Source organism: Rhinolophus ferrumequinum, chromosome X (assembly GCF_004115265.2).
Source record: "Rhinolophus ferrumequinum isolate MPI-CBG mRhiFer1 chromosome X, mRhiFer1_v1.p, whole genome shotgun sequence".
In the NCBI taxonomy this organism is placed as follows: Eukaryota; Metazoa; Chordata; class Mammalia; order Chiroptera; family Rhinolophidae; genus Rhinolophus; species Rhinolophus ferrumequinum.
In genome coordinates this window covers 54,514,852-54,532,236 of record NC_046284.1, presented here as the reverse complement: position 1 = coordinate 54,532,236, position 17,385 = coordinate 54,514,852, and the positions used below count along the sequence as shown (strand labels likewise).

The 17,385-nt window shown below is 35.0% G+C and overlaps 1 pseudogene; it reads left to right on the top strand.

Annotated features, from left to right (window-relative positions):
* The window catches only part of LOC117038544 (SAFB-like transcription modulator), a 69,484-nt pseudogene that overhangs the window by 33,851 nt on the left and 18,248 nt on the right, over nucleotides 1–17,385 (top strand).

The window sequence follows — 17,385 nt, the reverse complement described above, 5'->3', positions numbered from 1 at the left end:
ACACCACAATCTCAACAACATCCAGTATCTAGGAATTTTATCATCCTCTCTAAAATTTTGCTTGAGAATACTTACCATTAATTAATCTTCTATTACATATAAACAAACTGAGATGTGGCTCAAAGTGATAATTATGACGTGCAAAATTTATGACTATGGTCTATTCCTTTTGGAACGTATCTTTACCATTTATTTTTTTAAACAAACTTAATTTTGAAATAATTTTAGATTTACAGAAATGTTGCAAAGATAGTAGAGATGTCCCCATCTACTCAGTTTCTCCTGGTGCTAGCATCTTGTATAAGCATGCTTCATTTGTCACAACTAAGGAAATAATATTGGTACATTACTCTAGCCAAATTTGAGACTTTATCCAGATTTCACTAATTTTTCATTAATGTCCTTTTTCCATTTGAGGTTCCCACATCACCAGCACATATTGTAATCATGCCTCTTTATTTTCCACTGTTCTGTGACAGTTTTTCAATCTTTGCTTACATTTCTTCATGACTTTGACAGTTTTGGGAAGTACTTGTCTGGTGTTTTACAGTATGTCCATCAATTTGGTTTTGCCTGATGCTTTTTGTGTTTTTGTTGTTGTTGTTGTTGTTTTGTTGTTGTTGTTTTTTTTGTTTTGTTTTTAATAGTTAGACTGAGGTTATGGATTTAGGGAAGTAAGATCATAGAGGTGAAATGCCATATTCATCCCATCATACACAGGGTATATATGATCAACATGTCTTATCACTGGTGACGTTAGCCTTGATCACCTGACTTAGACAGTATGTTCCAGGTTCCATCATTATAAAATTACTTCTCCTCTTCATTCCATACTCTATTTTTTGGAACTGAGTCACTAAATCAATACCTCATTCAAGGGGGTGGAATTAAGTTTCACCTCTCAGAAGGAAATTTATCTATGTAAGTTATGCATGGGCGATTTGTCTATTCTTTATTTATTCATGTATTTACTTATTTACTTTAAAATTTATTTATATCAGTTTGGATTCATGTATATTTATTTATATTTAGGGTCATAATCCAATACTATATTATTTATTTCATTCAACTAATTGTTCTGGCTTTGGTTACTGAGAGCCCTTTCAGATTGGTGACTGTGTCCCTTTGACATACCCCCATCAGTTTTTGAGCACTTTCTTAATTTATGGTACTACAAGATGTGCCAGCCTCATTTATATGTCCCATGCCCCAGTCATAGAGTGAACCATTTCTTCACGGAGCCCTATCTCCTTTTATTAGAGAATAATATTGAAAACCATGATCTTACCTACCATTATTTTGCCCCTTTCTTTAGATGCCCCCTGTCCTAGGCCTATTCAACTCCTCATAAACCCGGTACTTTCATGTTGTTTCCACATTAGCCCCATCTTTGTCAACTCTGTTGGAAAAGTGTACTATTCCCAGCCTTAATCTTAACATTCTTATAATTAATTGGAGCACTTCTTTGCTTAAAAATCATAATAAAAGTCCTTGAAGGGACAGCAAGAAAGACTGGAAATAGAAAATAACAAACTACTGGATTAAAACACAATTTATAACTTCTTAAAGCACCATCTCTGACCAGACAAATGAAATGAAAACAAGCCTGAGGAGTCGACTAACACAGACTCATATCAGCCAAATAATTTAAATAATATAGATATGAAAACCAACAAGCAGAATATTTTTAGATATTCACATATTGGCAGAAATATTTTTAGAATGTCTTTGCAATGTTTTGTTTGTTTCTTTCTTTCTTTCTACCTCTTAAATGTATGGATAGTTTTTAAAGGCCAGATGGTCAGTAATTCATTGTTTAAAAAAAGGATGGGGATTGCACAGGTGTCACTGCCACGAATACTGATTCATGAATTAATGGTTATCTTGAACTCCTTCAAGTGGATTGCCTATCAAAAAAGCCTTGAAGGTATAATCCATATAGATTTAATAAAAGAGAACCAAAAACTCATCAGAATACTTTCTTTAAAAAGAAAATTTTGATTGTGAAATTTATATCCCTTTATGGAAAATTTCAGTTTCTCTGTGCATTTCAACATCCTTGGTTTTGAAACAAAGGAAGATTTTGTTAGGGAAGGAAATGTTCTCTTCTTTGAAAATACTTTTCTTAGACAGTTGCTGTACATGTTAATAAATATTGACTAATTTTCACATTATATAAAAGCCAAAATGATTTTTTATTTATGTCAAGCATCTTGACACATCCTAAAAACTTAATTTCTTAACCTTGAAAAGCAGAAATGAAAAGGAAGTCAATCCTTTTCTTAGCTCAGTTCCAGATGGGCACAATCAGTATTTGTTGGTTGAAGAAGCCATGAATGCACATTTTAAAGTTATTTAAGAGAAAATAGACTTTTTTCCCTTTAGTCTTCCTGTAGATGAAACAGGCTTGAATCAAAAAGGGATTTTATTTGAATCCATGTGTTCGAGGCCAAGAAATACAGCTGACAAGGTATCCCCTGCTAGGAACCAGAAAGGAAACTAGAGACATTTCAAAAGGACAAAGGGAAGGAAACTTTTAAAAATTCTTATCTGTCTTTGTTATGTCCTTTTCTTAAACTATATAAGGTTATGCTTAAGATGGGTTTCTCATTTCCTCTTTGAAACTACATGATGAAGAAGAAATGCATAAAACACAGCATGTGTTTGAAATAATATGCTGTAAGCTAATCCAAGCCAGAAAGATTGAAACAAAAAGAATAACCATGCTTTCATTGAAACCTTCTTTCTAGAAGGTTGACCAAAATTATAAATAGTGTTGTTGTTTTCCTGGGGTAAAACCAATTTTCATGCTTTGGTACTAATAGTGACTAACTGAAATTGCAAAGGAAGGTGTCACATGAAGAAAACAGCCATGTTGGAGGGGAAGGAGAAATGAGCCTAGAGAAGCAGAAAATCAAGCAAAGAGGGAAGAACAAACTGAGTCTCAAAAAGAACATTTTCTGCCACAGAATGAAGAATAAACCCAAAAAATTATGGCTAGGGGAAATGACTGAAATGTGCCCACTTGCAACTGGGCACATACTGCTAGTAAACGTGGAAGAGGATCCAAGAGATAATAATATGGTTTATCTTTAATTTTGGTAGCTTGATAATGAGGTCGGCATCTTTGTTAAAGGTATAAAAATTGAAAAGAAAAACATCTCACTGCTTCAAGGATGAAATTCTCCTCTATACATAACTGCACACATTTTATATGTCCAAATAAATAATGTGTTACACATTATAAATTTTTATAGTTATTTTTTTTTTATTTTGTTGGTGTCATTTAGCCCCAAAAGTGTGCTTTAAAAAGGATGAAATTCTCCTCTATACATAACTGCACACATTTTACATGTCCAAATGAACAATGTTACACATTATAAATTTTTATACTTATTTTTTTTTTATTTTGTTGGTGTCATTTAGTCCCAAAAGTGTGCTTTTAAAAAAAGAAACCCTTAGAGGCAAAAGAATAAGTGTAGACAGAATTTGTCACTTCCCCAGAATTAACATCCACATAGTTCAGATAATTTGAGTCCTCCTGATAAGAACAGAAAAACTATCAGTTAGATAACACATTACACTCAGGATTTGTCAGCCTGGGCAATATTTATTCATTTCAGGAACTTCTACATAAATGCCTTAGATTTCCTCTATTGCTTTTCTCTATTCCCTCCCTTATACATAGAACAAGTGTTTGGGAGGTCATTCTTTCCAACTTGAATCCAAAGATTCTATCTTTAAATGCTGAGTTTGAATATACAAATCATATACGAGGTCTGACAATAAAGTTCACGAATTTGTTGAAACAATGTCACTAACCTGTTTTTTTCCTCTCTCTTTTTTTTTAATTTATTGGGGTGACAATTGTTAGTAAAATTACATAGATTTCAGGTGTACATTTCTGTATTACATCATCTATTAATCCCATTGTGTGTTCACCACACAGAGTCAGTTCTCCTTCCATCACCATATATTTGATACCCCTTACTCTCATCTCCTACCCACCACCCCTCTTACCCTCTGGTAACCACTAAACTATTGTCTGTGTCTATGAGTTCTTGTTTCTCATTTGTTGGTCTTGTAATTTTGTTGTTTTTGGTTTATATACCACATATCAGTGAAATCATATGGTTCTCTGCTTTTTCTGTCTGACCTATTTAGCTTAGCATTAAATTCTCAAGATCAATCCACGTTGTCACAAATGTTCGTATATCATCTTTTCTTACCACCGAAGAATATTCCATTGTGTATATATACCACAACTTCATTATCCATTTATCTATCGAAGAACATTTTGGTTGTTTCCATGTCTTGGCCACTGTAAACAAAGCTGCAATGAACATTTGGAGCACACATGTCTTTATGTATAAATGTTTTCAGATTTTTTGGGTAGATACCCAGGAGAGGGATTGCTGGGTCACATGGTAATTCTATTCGTAATTTTTTGAGGAACCTCCACACTGCCTTCCATAACGGCTGCACCAGCCTGCATTCCCACCAACAGTGTATGAGGGTTCCTTTTTTTCCCCAGCCTCTCCAACACTTGTTACTATTTGTCTTGTTGATGATAGCCATTCTGACTGGGGTGAGGTGATATCTCATTGTGGTTTTTATTTGCATTTCTCTGATGATTAGTGATGTTGAGCATTTTTTCATAGGTCTATTTGCCATTTGTATGTCCTCTTTGGAGAAATGTCTCTTCAGGTCCTCTGCCCATTTTTCAATTGGGTTGTTTGTTTTTTTGTTGTTGAGTTTCATGAATTCCTTGTATATTTTGGATATTAGCACCTTATCGGAGGCACTGTTGGCAAAAATCTTCTTCCATTCAGTTGGTTGCCTCTTTATTTTCTCGATGGTTTCTTTTGCTGTGCAGAAGCTTTTAAGTTTCATATGGTACCATTCATTTATTTTAGCTTTTACTTCCATTGCCCATGAGTCAAAATCATAAAACGCTCTTTGAACCCAAGGTCCATAAGTTTAGTACCTATGTTTTCTTCTATGCAGTTTATTGTGTCAGGTCTTATGCTTAAGTCTTTGATCCATTTTGAATTAATTTTGGTACATGGTGACAGATAGCAGTCCAGTTTCATTCTTTTGCACATGGCTTTCCAATTCTGCCAGCACCATTTATTGAAGAGGCTGTCTTTTCTCCATTGTATGTTTTTTGCTTCTTTGTCAAAAATTATCTGTCCATATTTATGTGGTTTTATTTCTGGGTTCTCAATTCTATTCCATTGGTCTATGTGTCTGTTTTTCTGCCAATACCATGCTGTTTTGATTATTGTAGCCCTGTAGTACAAGGTAAAGTCAGGTAGTGTGATACCTCCAGTATTGTTCTATTTTCTTAAAATTGCTTTGGCTATTTGGGGTCTTTCGTGGTTCCAAACAAATCTGATGACTTTTTGTTCTATTTCTTTAAACAATGCCTTTGGGATTTTGATGGGGATTGCATTAAATCTGTATATTGCTTTGGGTAATATGGCCATTTTAACTATGTTGATTCTTCCAATCCATGAGCATGGAATGTCTTTCCATTTCTTTGTGTCTTCTTCAATTTCTTTCAAAAATGTCTTATAGTTTTCAGCATATAGGTCCTTCACATCCTTGGTTAAGTTTGCTCCTAGGTGTGTTATTCTTTTTGCTGCAATTGCAAAAGGAATTGTTTTTTGTATTTCTTTTCCTCAGATTTCATTTTTAGTATATAGGAATGCAATGGACTTTGTACGTTGATTTTATAGCCAGCAACTTTACTGTATTCGTTGATTGTTTCTAGTAGCTTTTTGGTGGAGTCTTTAGGGTTTTCTATATATAGCACCATGTCATCACAAACAGTGATAATTCAACTTCTTCATTCCCAATGTGGATGCCTTTTATTTCTTTCTCTTGCCTGATTGATCTGGCAAGGACTTCCAACACTATGTTTAAAAGCAGACGTGATAGGGGACAGCCCTGTCATGTTCCTGAACTTAGAGCAAAGGGCTTCAGTTTTTCACCATTAATTATGAAATTAGCTGAGGCCTTGTCATATATGGCCTTTACTATGTTAAGGTATTTTCCTTCTATACCTATTTTAATAAGTGTTTTAATCATAAATGGATGTTGTATCTTGTCAAATGGTTTTTCTGCATCAATTGATATAATCATATAATTTTTGTCCTTTATTTTGTTTATGTGATGTATCACATTGATGGATTTGCGGATGTTGAACCATCCTTGTGCTCCGGGGATGAACCCCACTGGGTGTGATGAATGATCTTTTTAATGCTTTGTTGTATTCTATTGGCTAGAATTTTGTTTAGGATTTTTGCATCTGTATTCATCAGAGATATTGGTCTGTAGTTTTCTTTTTTTGTGTTGTCCTTACCAGGTTTTGGTATCAGGGTAATGTTGGCCTCATAAAATGAGTTAGGGAGCACTGTCTCTTCTTCAATTTTTTGGAAGAATTTGAGCAGTATTGGTATTAGATCCTCTTTGAAGGTTTGGTAGAATTCACCAGTGAAGCCATCTGGTCCCGGACTTTTGCTTTTGGGAAGGTTTTGGATGACTGATTCAATTTCATTACTGGTGATCGGTCTGTTTAGATTTTCCAGTTCTTCACGGTTCAGTCTTGGAAGGCTATATGTTTCTAAGAACTTGTCCATTTCTTCTAGGTTATTGAATTCGGTGGCATATAGTCCTCCATAGTATTCTTGGATGATCCTTTGTATTTCTGTGGTGTCTGTGATAACTTCCTCTTTTTAATTTCTAATTTTGTTAATTAGTGTCTTCTCTCTTTTTGTCTTAGTGAGTCTAGCCAACGGTTTGTCAATTTTGTTAATCTTTTCAAAGAACCAGCTCTTTGTCACATTAATTTTTTCTATTGTCTTTTTGTTCTCTATTTCATTTAGTTCTGCTCTGATTTTTATTATTTCTTTTCTTCTGCTGACCTTGGGTTTCACTTGTTCTTCTTTTTCTAGTTCTTTAAGGTGTAACATGAGGTTATTTATTTGGGATTTTTCTTGTTTCTTGAGATAGGCCTGTAATGATATAAATGTCCTTCTTAAAACTGCTTTCGCTGCATCCCAAAAATTTTGGTAGGATGTATTTTCATTGTCAGTTGTTTCTATGTATCTTTTGATCTCTCCTCTAATTTCTTCTTTGACCCAGTCGTTCTTTAAATGTATGTTGTTTAATCTCCATGTATTTGTGTTTTTTCCTGCTTTCTTTTTGCAGTTGATATGCAATTTCAAAGCCTTGTGATCAGAGAATATGCTTGGTATGATTTTAATCTTCTTAAATTTGCTGAGACTGATTTTATGTTCCAATATATGGTCTATCCTTGAGATTGTTCCATGTACACTAGAAAAGAATGTATACTCTGATGTTTTAGGATGAAGTGCTCTATATATGTCGATTATGTCCATTTCATCTAATGTGTCATTTAGGGCTGCTATTTTGTTATTTATTTCTGTTTGGATGATCTATCCATAGCTGTCAGTGTTGTATTAAGTCCCCAGTATAATTGTGTTTTGGTCAATTTCTCCCTTTAGTTCTATTAGTAGTTGCTTGGTATATTTCGGTGCTCTCTGATTGGGGGCATAAATATTGATGACTGTTATGTCCTCTTGTTGTATAGTTCCCTTTACCATTATGAAATGTCCATCTTTCTCTCTTGTTATCTTTTTCACCCTGAAGTCTGTTTCATCTGATATCATTATGGCTACACCTGATTTTCTCTGGGTATCATTTGCTTGGAGTGTCAATTTCCACCCTTTCACTTTGAGTCTATGCTTGTCCTTGTAGCTGAGATATGTCTCTTGGAGACATCATATGGTTGGATTTAGTTTTTTGATCCAATCTGCTACTCTGTGCCTTTTTATTGTTGAGTTCATTCCATTTACATTTAGGGTGATTATTGATATGTGAGTATTTCCTGTCATTCTATCTTTAGTTTTCTGGTAAGGCTGTGTCTCCATTGTTTCTTTGCCTTTTTGTTGTTGTCTATTATTTCTGTATGGTAGTATTCTATGATGTTTCCCTCTGTTTCTTCTTTTATTACAGTATATATTTCAGTTCTGGATTTTTCTTGAGTGGTTACCCTTAAGTTTAAGTAAAAGAAAGTTTGATATTTAGAGTATTCCATTTTCTTTAGCACGCTTACTTTCTCCATTCCCATATTCCGGTTCATGCCTTTACTCTCCCCTTTTTTATGTTTTGGTTGCCACATATTGGCCCTGTTGATGGTCGTCTAATAGCCTCCTTTAGTATTTCTTGTAGTGCAGGTCGTGTATTAGAAAATTCCCTCAGCTTCTGTATGTCTGGAAAGGTCTTTATTCCTCCCTCATATCTATAGGATGTCTTTGCTGGATACATTATTCTTGGCTCATAATTTCTCTCTTTCAATAGTTTGAGTATTTGGTTCCCCTCCATCCCGCCTTGTAGAGGTTCTGCTGAAATATCTGATGATAATCTCATGGGCTGTCCTTTGTAGGTTACCGTCTTCTTTTCCCTGGCAGCCTTGGCGATTCTTTCTTTGCCGTTGATTTTAGACAGCTTCAATACAATATGCCTTGGAGAAGGCCTGTTGGAATTGAGGTAAATAGGTGTTCTATTTGCTTGTGGATTCCAGGATCCCATTCTGTCCACAAGTTTGGGAAGTTCTCATCAACAATTTGTTTGAATATATTCTCTGTTCCCTTCTCTCTTTCTTCTCCTTCTGGTATGTCCATTATTGTTATATTGGTATTTCTGATGGAGTCAGAAAGTTCTTGTAGAGTTCTTTCATTTCTTTTAAGTCTCAAGTCTCTTTCTTCTTCCATCTGTGTAATTTCCAGGTTTCCTTCTTCGATGTCACTGATTCTTTCCTCTATCTGGTCAACTCTACTACCTAAGCTGGTTATTTCATTCTTATTTTCTTCTACTGAGTTCTTAATCTCCAGAAATTCTATTTGGTTCTTTTTTAAAATTTCAATCTCTTTCGTAAAATATTCATGTTCTTCTTTGATTGTGTTTCGGAGTTCATTAAACTGCCTTTCTGCATTTTGTTGGATCTCATTGAGTTTTTTGAGAACTGGAATCTTGAATTCTCTGTAGTTTAAGTCACATATTTCCATATCTTTAAGTTCCTTTTCTGGAGACTTTTCACTTTCTCTCTGAGCTGTCTTGTTGCCTTGGTTATTCATGGCAGTTACTGATTTATTATTTCTCTTCCTCGACATCTACAGGAGTGGCTTCTGCAACAGGTTGGTAGGAAGAGGTCTTTCTTTTGTTTTCCAGTACTTGTTGGTAGAATGTTTTATTTTCTCTCCAACTGCAGCCTTTTTTTTCTCTCTCACATGGTAGTGCTATGTTTTATCTGCACTGTTCCAGCCTCTCACACCATGCGGGGATTCCCTGGGAGCAGGCTTCTCCTCTGTTAATAGTTCGCTTGGGTCACAGTGCGCAGTGTCCGTATGGGTATGCGGAGAGCTTTTGAATTTCCAAAGCTCTTCCTGCACCAGATTCAGAGCCCATATATTTCAGCAATTTAGTTTACTCCTGCAGGGATCCGCCCAGATAGGTGGGGCCAGGGACGGGGTGAGTTGTGAGAGGTGGCCCAGAGCAATGGCGGAGACCACCACTACAGTCTGTCCTGCTTCCACAGCTCCCTCCCCTCTGCCGGAACTAGTTGGGCTGCCAATCTGTGTATGTGGTCCACATTTCTCAGAACAGCAAATATTCTGTTCTTTAGATCTAACACTGCTACTGTTCCACTTCGAGCACCGGGGCAGGTGGTGTCGTGGTGAGCTCTGGAAGGGTAGGGAGGGGGTGGCTAGTCTCAGTGCCTAAGGCTTCTGTTTTCTGCTCAGCAGTGAGGGCTTAAACCACCATTTTCAGCCTTCTTCCCTCAGTCTTTGCTCCGAGGTCTCTGCCTTGAGCGTTGGGTGCAGCCGTGATATATGCTGCCCCCTCAGCCCTGTGGGCCATAAGCGGAGCCCTAGCAGTCTGAGTTCTTCCCTCTCCCGCAGCTGCGGTAGTTCCGGGATGCAGCGAGCTCGGAGCACTGAGCTAGGTCTGCATCCTGCGCCTGCCCACGTGGCTCCATCTCCGCACGTCTCCATTCCCTGCTCCCCTGCTCATGCGATTCGCCCACCTTTTGGCGAATTCAGTAGTGGGCCTCTTCGTCTTGCCAGTTTGCTGTGCAGGGAGTCCTCTGTGTAGTTATTGTTGTTCGATTAGTTGTACATTCCAGGGGAGCTTTACAGAGGCTCACCTCATGCCGCCATTTTGATGACATCTCCAACCTTTTTTTTTTTTTTTTAATATCAGGGATTATTCATTATGAATTTGTACCAACTGGCAGTTAACCAAGTTTACTATTTCGAAGTGTTGAACAGAGTGCATGAAAAAGTTAGATGATCTGAACTTTTCACCAACAATTCATGGCTCTTGCATCACAACAATGAACCAGCTCACACGGCACTCTCTGTGAAGGAGTTTTTAGCCAGTAAACAAATAACTGTATTGGAACACCCTCGCTACTCACCTGATCCATCCCCCAATGACTTCTTTCTTTACCTGAAGATAAAGGAAATATTGAAAGGAAGATATTTTGATGACATTCAGGACATCAAGGGTAATACGACGACAGCTCTGATGGAAATTGCAGAAAAAGAGTTCCAAAATTGCTTTGAAGGGTGGACCAGGCACTGACATCGGTGAATACTTCCCAAGGGGAGTACTTCAAAGGTGACTGTAGTGATATTCAGCAATGAGGTATGTAGCACTTTTTCTAGGATGAGTTCACGGACTTAATTTGCAGACCTTGTATATTATGTCAAATTACAAAGATGTGTTCATTTGCAGGAATACTCCCATCTCACAATAATTTGAAACAATCCAAACTAACTTCTAATTCTGTAGAATTATTTGTCTATATGAGGTAAGATTATTTTTTTAGGTCTTTATTTTGACAAAATTTGTAAAATTTTTATTTTAAATTATACAATCAGAACTTCTCAAGTGCTCCATAATGTTTATAAACTTATCTATGTAATAAATATGTGTGATGTGTACATATATTAGAGCCAATGTTCAATGATTGATTAATGGCTAATGTTAGTCAGAGACTGGCTAATATTCAGTGTAATCTGAAATTCACGAAATAAATGTTTCCTGGAATATTATTCTGCCATAAGAAAAGATGAAATAGTGTCATTTGCAACAACATGGATGGATCTTGAGACTGTAATGCTAAGCGAAATAATTCATAGAGAAAAAGGAGAGAACCATATGATTTCACTGATGTGTGGTATATAAGACTGGAAACAACAAAAGAACAAGAAAAACAAATGAAGAAACAAAACTCATAGACACAGACAATAGTTTAATAGATACCAGAGGGTAAAGGGGTACGGGGGGTGGTAGATGAGGGTAAAGGGGATCAAATGTATGGTGATGGAAAGAGAACTGACTCTAGGTGGTGAACACACAATGTGATTTATAGATGATGTAATACAGAATTGTACACCTGAAACCTATGAAACTTTACTAACAATAGTCACCCCAATAAACTTTAATTTAAAAAAAAAGAAATAAATCCTTCCCTTTGATGAAAAAATTAGTCCAATTTCTTGAATCAATCATGAAAACTACAACCACAAAAATACACTAGGAAGAACTTTTTCTGTTGGTTGAATTTCTATTAACTGTAACAGAGCCATCCAGGTATTTTTAGAATTTAACCTTGGCTGTTGTGAATAATGCCACAATGAACATGAGATTGCAAGTATTTCTTTGAAGTTTTGATTTCAATTCATTTGATTATATATCTAGAAGTAAGATTGATGGATTATACGGCAGTTATATTTTTAATTTTTGGAAGAAACTCCATACTGTTTTCCATAATGGTTGCACCAATTTATGCTCCCACCAACAGTGCAAAAAGATTCCCTTTTCTATATCCTTGCCAACATTGTTATCTTTTGTCTTCTTGATGATAGCAATCCTAACAGGTATGTTATATCTCATTGATATTTAAATTTGCATTTTCCTGATGGTTAGTGATGTTCAGTACCTTTTCATATGTCTCTCGGCCATTTGTTTGCCTTCTTTGGAGAAATGGCTATTCAGACTCTCTGTCTATTTTCTACTGGGTTATTTGTTTTTTGCTATTGAGTTATAGGAGTTCCTTACTTATCAGATATATGGTTAACAAATATTTTATTTTAATAGGTTACCTTTTCATTCGCTGATTGTTCCTTTGTTGTGTGGAAGTTTATAGTTTGATGTAATCCTAGTTATTTATTTTTGCCTGTGTCATTTTTTTTTTTTTTTGGTGTTATATCCCAAAGAATCATTGCCAAGACCAATGTCAAGGAGATTTTTCCCTATGTATTGTTATGGGAATTTCAAAGTTGCAAATTTTACATTTAAGTCTGTAATCTATTTTGAGTTGATTTTAGTGTGTGGTGTAAAATATGAGCTGAATTTTACTCTTTTGCATGTGCATGTCCAGTTTTGTCAGCTTCATTTATTAAAGAGTTTATCCTTTTCTCATTTTGTATTCTTGTCACTGTGGAAGATTAGTTGACAGTATATATGTGGCTTTATTCTTGAGGTCTCCATGTCTATTTTTATGACAGTACCACACTGTTTGAATGCTATAGCTTTATAACAAAATTTTAAATCAGGAAATGTGGTGTCTCCAGCTTTATTTCTGTCAAAAAATGCCATTGGAATTTTGTTAAAGATTATACTGAATCTGTAGATCACTTTAGGTATAGACTTTTTCACAATACTAACTCTACCAATCCATGAATATAGGATACTGTTCCATTTATCTGTGCCTTCTTCAATTTCTTTCATCAATGGTTTATAGTTTTCAGTGTACAGATTTTTCACCTCCTTGGTTAAATTTATTCCTAAGTATTTTATTCTTTTTTAATGTTATTATAAATTGGAATGTTTTCTTAATTTCTTTTTCAGATAGTTTGTTGTAGTGTATCAATATGCAACTTATTTTTGTATGTGGCTTTTATCCTGCAAAGTATTTAATTGTTTATTAGTTAAAACACATTTTTGGTGGAGTCTAGAGCTTTCTATGTATAAGATCATGTCTTCTGTAAACAAAGACAATTTTACTTCTTCCTTTCTTATAGGGTTGCCTTTTGTTTATATATCTTGCTTAATTACTCACACAAGGACTTCCACTACTATCTTGAATAGAAGTGGTGAGAGTAGGCATCTTTGTCTTGTACCTGATCTTAAAGGAAAACCTTTCATTTTTTTCACTCTTGAGTATAAGATATGGACTTATCATCTATGATGTTTATTATGTTCAGATATATTCCTTCTCTAATTTGTTGAATGGACATTGAATTTTGTCAGATGCTTTTTATGCATCTACTGAAATGATTATGGGATTTTTAACCTTCACACTTTTAATAAAGTGTGTCACATTTACTCTTTTGTATACATTGAGCCATCCTTGCATCCCAAGGATGAATCCTATTTGATCATAGTCTATCATCTTTTTAATTTGCTATTGAGTTTTGTTTGCTAGTATTTTGTTGACGATTTTTGCATCCATGTTCATCGGGGATGCTTGCCTGTGATCTTCTTTTCTTGTAGTGTGCTTTCCTAGGATTGGTATCAGGGTAATGCTAGCTTCATAAAATAAGTTAGGAAGTTTTATCTTCTTTCCAATTTTTAGAAGATTTTGGAAAGCTTTGGTATTAATTTTCTTTAAAGGTTTGGTAGACTTTACCAGTAAAACCATCTATTCCTGTGCTTTTCTTTGATGGGAGGTTTTTGATTACCCATTCAATCACTTCTCTCATTATTGGTCTATTCGGAGCTCCTGTTTCCCCATGATTCAGTCTTGGTAGGTTGTATTTCTAGGAATTTATCCGTTTTTTTTTTCCTAGGTTGTCCAATTTATTGGCATGTAATTGTTCATAGTAGTCCTTTATAATCCTTTTTATTTTTGTGGCAATGTTTCCTCTTTCGCTTATATTCTTTTATTTATTTGAGCTTTCTCTCTTTTCTTCTTAGTTACTCCACCTAGTGGTTTGTCAATTTTGTTAGTCTTTTCAAAAAACCAACTCTTAGTTTTTTTTTGCTCTTTCTATTGTTTTTCTAGTCTCTACATCATTTATTTCTGCTCTGATATGTATTATTTCCTTCCTTCTCTGATCTTTGTTCTTATGTGATTCTTCTTTATCTATTTCCTTGAAGTAAAAAATTAGATTGTTTATTTGAGATCTTTCATTTTTCTTAATACAGGTGTTTCTCATTACAAAATTTCTGCTTAGAACTGATTTTGCTAAATCTCATAAGTTTCTTTTATGTTGTGTTTACATTTGCATTTGTCTCAAAATGCTGATGATATCCCTTTTGATTTATTTTCTTTGACTATTGATTGATCAGAAATGTGTTGTTTAATTTCCACACATTTGTGAATTTTTCAGTTTTCCTCCTGTTGTTAATTTCTAGTTTCATTCCATTGAAGTTGGACAAAAATATTTGATATAATTCTAATCTTCTTAAATTTTTAAGACACTTGTTGGGGCCTAACATCTGATCTATCCTGGAGAATGTTCCTTGTGCACTAGAGAAAAATGTGTATTCTGCTGCTATTGGGTACAATGGTCTGCATATGTTTGTTACATTTATTTGGTATACAGTGCAGTTTGAGTGCTGTTTCATCATCGATTTTCTGTCTGGATGATATATCCATTGATAAAAGTGGTGTATTTAAGTCCCCAACTATTATTATCTATTTCTCCCTTCAGTTCTGTTAATACACACTTTATACATTAAAGATTTTTTGACTTTAGGTGCTATACAATTATAATTCTTATAGTCTCTTGATTAATTGACACTTTTACTATTATATATGACCTTCTTTGCCTCTTGTGACAATTTTTGACTTAATGTCTATTTTGTCGGATTTAAGCATAGCTACCCCTGCTGTCATTTGATTACCATTGCATGGAATATCTTTTTCCCTCCATTCACTTTCAGCCTATGTGCATCCTTAATGATAATGTAAGTCTTTTGTAGGCAGCATTTAATTGATTCTTGTTTTTATCTATTCAGCCACTCTATGTCTTTTGATTGGAGAATTTAATCAATTTACATTTAAAGTAATTAGTGATAGGTAAGAATTTCCTATTGCCACTCTGTTGTTTCCTGACTGTTTTGTAGTTCCTTTGCACTTTTCTTCCTCGCTTGCTGTCTTTCTTTGTGATTTTTTTTTTTTAGTGGAATGTTGTGATTCCTTTATCTTTAACTTTTGTGTATCTACTACAGGTTATTTCTCTGTGATTACCATGAGACTTATGTAAAGCTTCTTATAATTATAACCCTTACTTGTAAAATGAGGAGTCTGGACTAGTTGATTTCTCTAAAGTATATTTTGTTTAATGTTTCTTTAAATTTCTCTATGTGCATATGTGATTATTAATAGTTTATTTTCAGTTCATTAGGTGAGTTGTTGAAGCCAGGAAAGATTTAGTTTGACTAGAGAGCTCCAGTTGATAAACTGATATAAGAAATTGTGGGATGGTGAGGGAAGAGTTAGGTAAGTTCCAGAGGTACCTCAATACAACATATCCAAAATGGAATTTACTATCTTCTCCCTGCCCAGGATCACCTTTATCAAGTTTATTACATTACATAATTTTAGAGAATCATTGTAAAATACAAAATGAATCATATCACTACACTGAAATGTTAAAATATAAATGACTCACCATGTCTGTCAGGATAAAGTCCAAACAACTTTGCATAATATATGAAGTTCAACATTTTCTAGTCCCTGCCTTCTTCTCCCACCATAATATAATGCTTCACTTTCTTATGCCCTATATTAACAGTGTGTTGAATTAACCTTCTAGACACACTCCCCTCTTTCTTTCTCACTCTCATTCTATCTCTGTCTTCTCCATGTTTTTGTGTAACTTGTAGCAGATCCAAAGTGAAATGAGCCTCATTAAGACAGAATCCTATAAAGTGGGCTGCTTATCTGATTTTATTCAATCCAAGCAACCAAGTCCTTAATAGTTATGAAGTGTCTGCCCAATATAGGCATATTCATTTGAAAGCATCTAGAAAGATATTTCAACATAGAATTTTATTTCGATACCAAAGTACTTACTGAAAATGCCCATTCACTGTCTATAATGAAAAGTAAAAACAATTTATTCTGAATAGACAAAAACTAAATCTATAAAGCACTCAGAATGAATTTAGATAGCAGCCTTCATGTTTCCTCACTAAAGAAGCACTAATAATTCTTACAATTGTTTAAAGTAGTTATTGGACTAGTTTAGTCTAGCCTGATTTCTCTTTTGCGGGTCCAACATTAATCTTATACCATATAATTTGTTCTCTGGAATAGATCCTTCTTGCTGCAATTTCTAATTACAAACCATAGAAATGTCTTGTCATTTTCTTAAGACCTTTGAGTACTCAATATTTGCCCATCAATTTCATCCCAAGTCGTTGCCTCCTTCCAATATGCTCTGCAAATATACAATTGGTTTTGGAAGCTCTCCAGCTCTTTAACCTAAAGGCTGTGTATCTAACTTCTCATGAGCAGCTGGAGCCTCTCTGACATGTCGATGTTTCACATGTATGGTGACAGAAAGGACATTGTAAACTGCCTTTGCAATTTGAACTGGACCTTGGAGAAAAAGGAGAACTGAAAGGGATGGGGAAAAAGAAAAAGGATATTCCAAGAAGGAGAAGTAGTATAAACAAAATCATAGATGAATGCATGTCCATGACAGTTGAATAAGACAGTAAGGAGGCAGATCTGAACGGAGTAGAGAGTACATATACAAGAAAAGTTGAATGAAACCTCCCCCAACCCTGCCAAGAATGTTCTCTCCTTGCCTTTTCATTTAACTCTAACTAGTTGATACATTCTCTTACAATCCTTTTCCTACCCAGAAAATCTGTGTTTGGTGTCTTCTAATACAGTCTTGGCACCCTGTACTTCCCCAGCAAATATTTATACCTGATAGTATTTTTCTGATTATTCATTTGTCATTTCTCCTGTACCAATAGTTCTCAAACTTTAGCATGTATCAAAATCACCTAGAGCAGGGATCAACAAAAGGCTGTTCAAGGACCAAAACCAGCCCAGATCCCTGTCTTTAAATAAAGTTTTATTAGAGCTCAGACATGGTTATCTTTTTATATATTGTTTATGGCTGCTTTAATGCTATAGCAGCAGAGATTAGTTGTTGCAACAGGGACCTATCGTCCACAAAGCCTTAAATATAAATGTCCTTTAATAGAAAATGTTTTCAGACAGCTGACCTAGAGTGCTTCTTAAAAGAGATAGCTCTGCTTCGTGTCTAGAGAATCTGATTTAGTAGGCTAAGAGTTGGGCCTAATGTGAATTTCTAACAA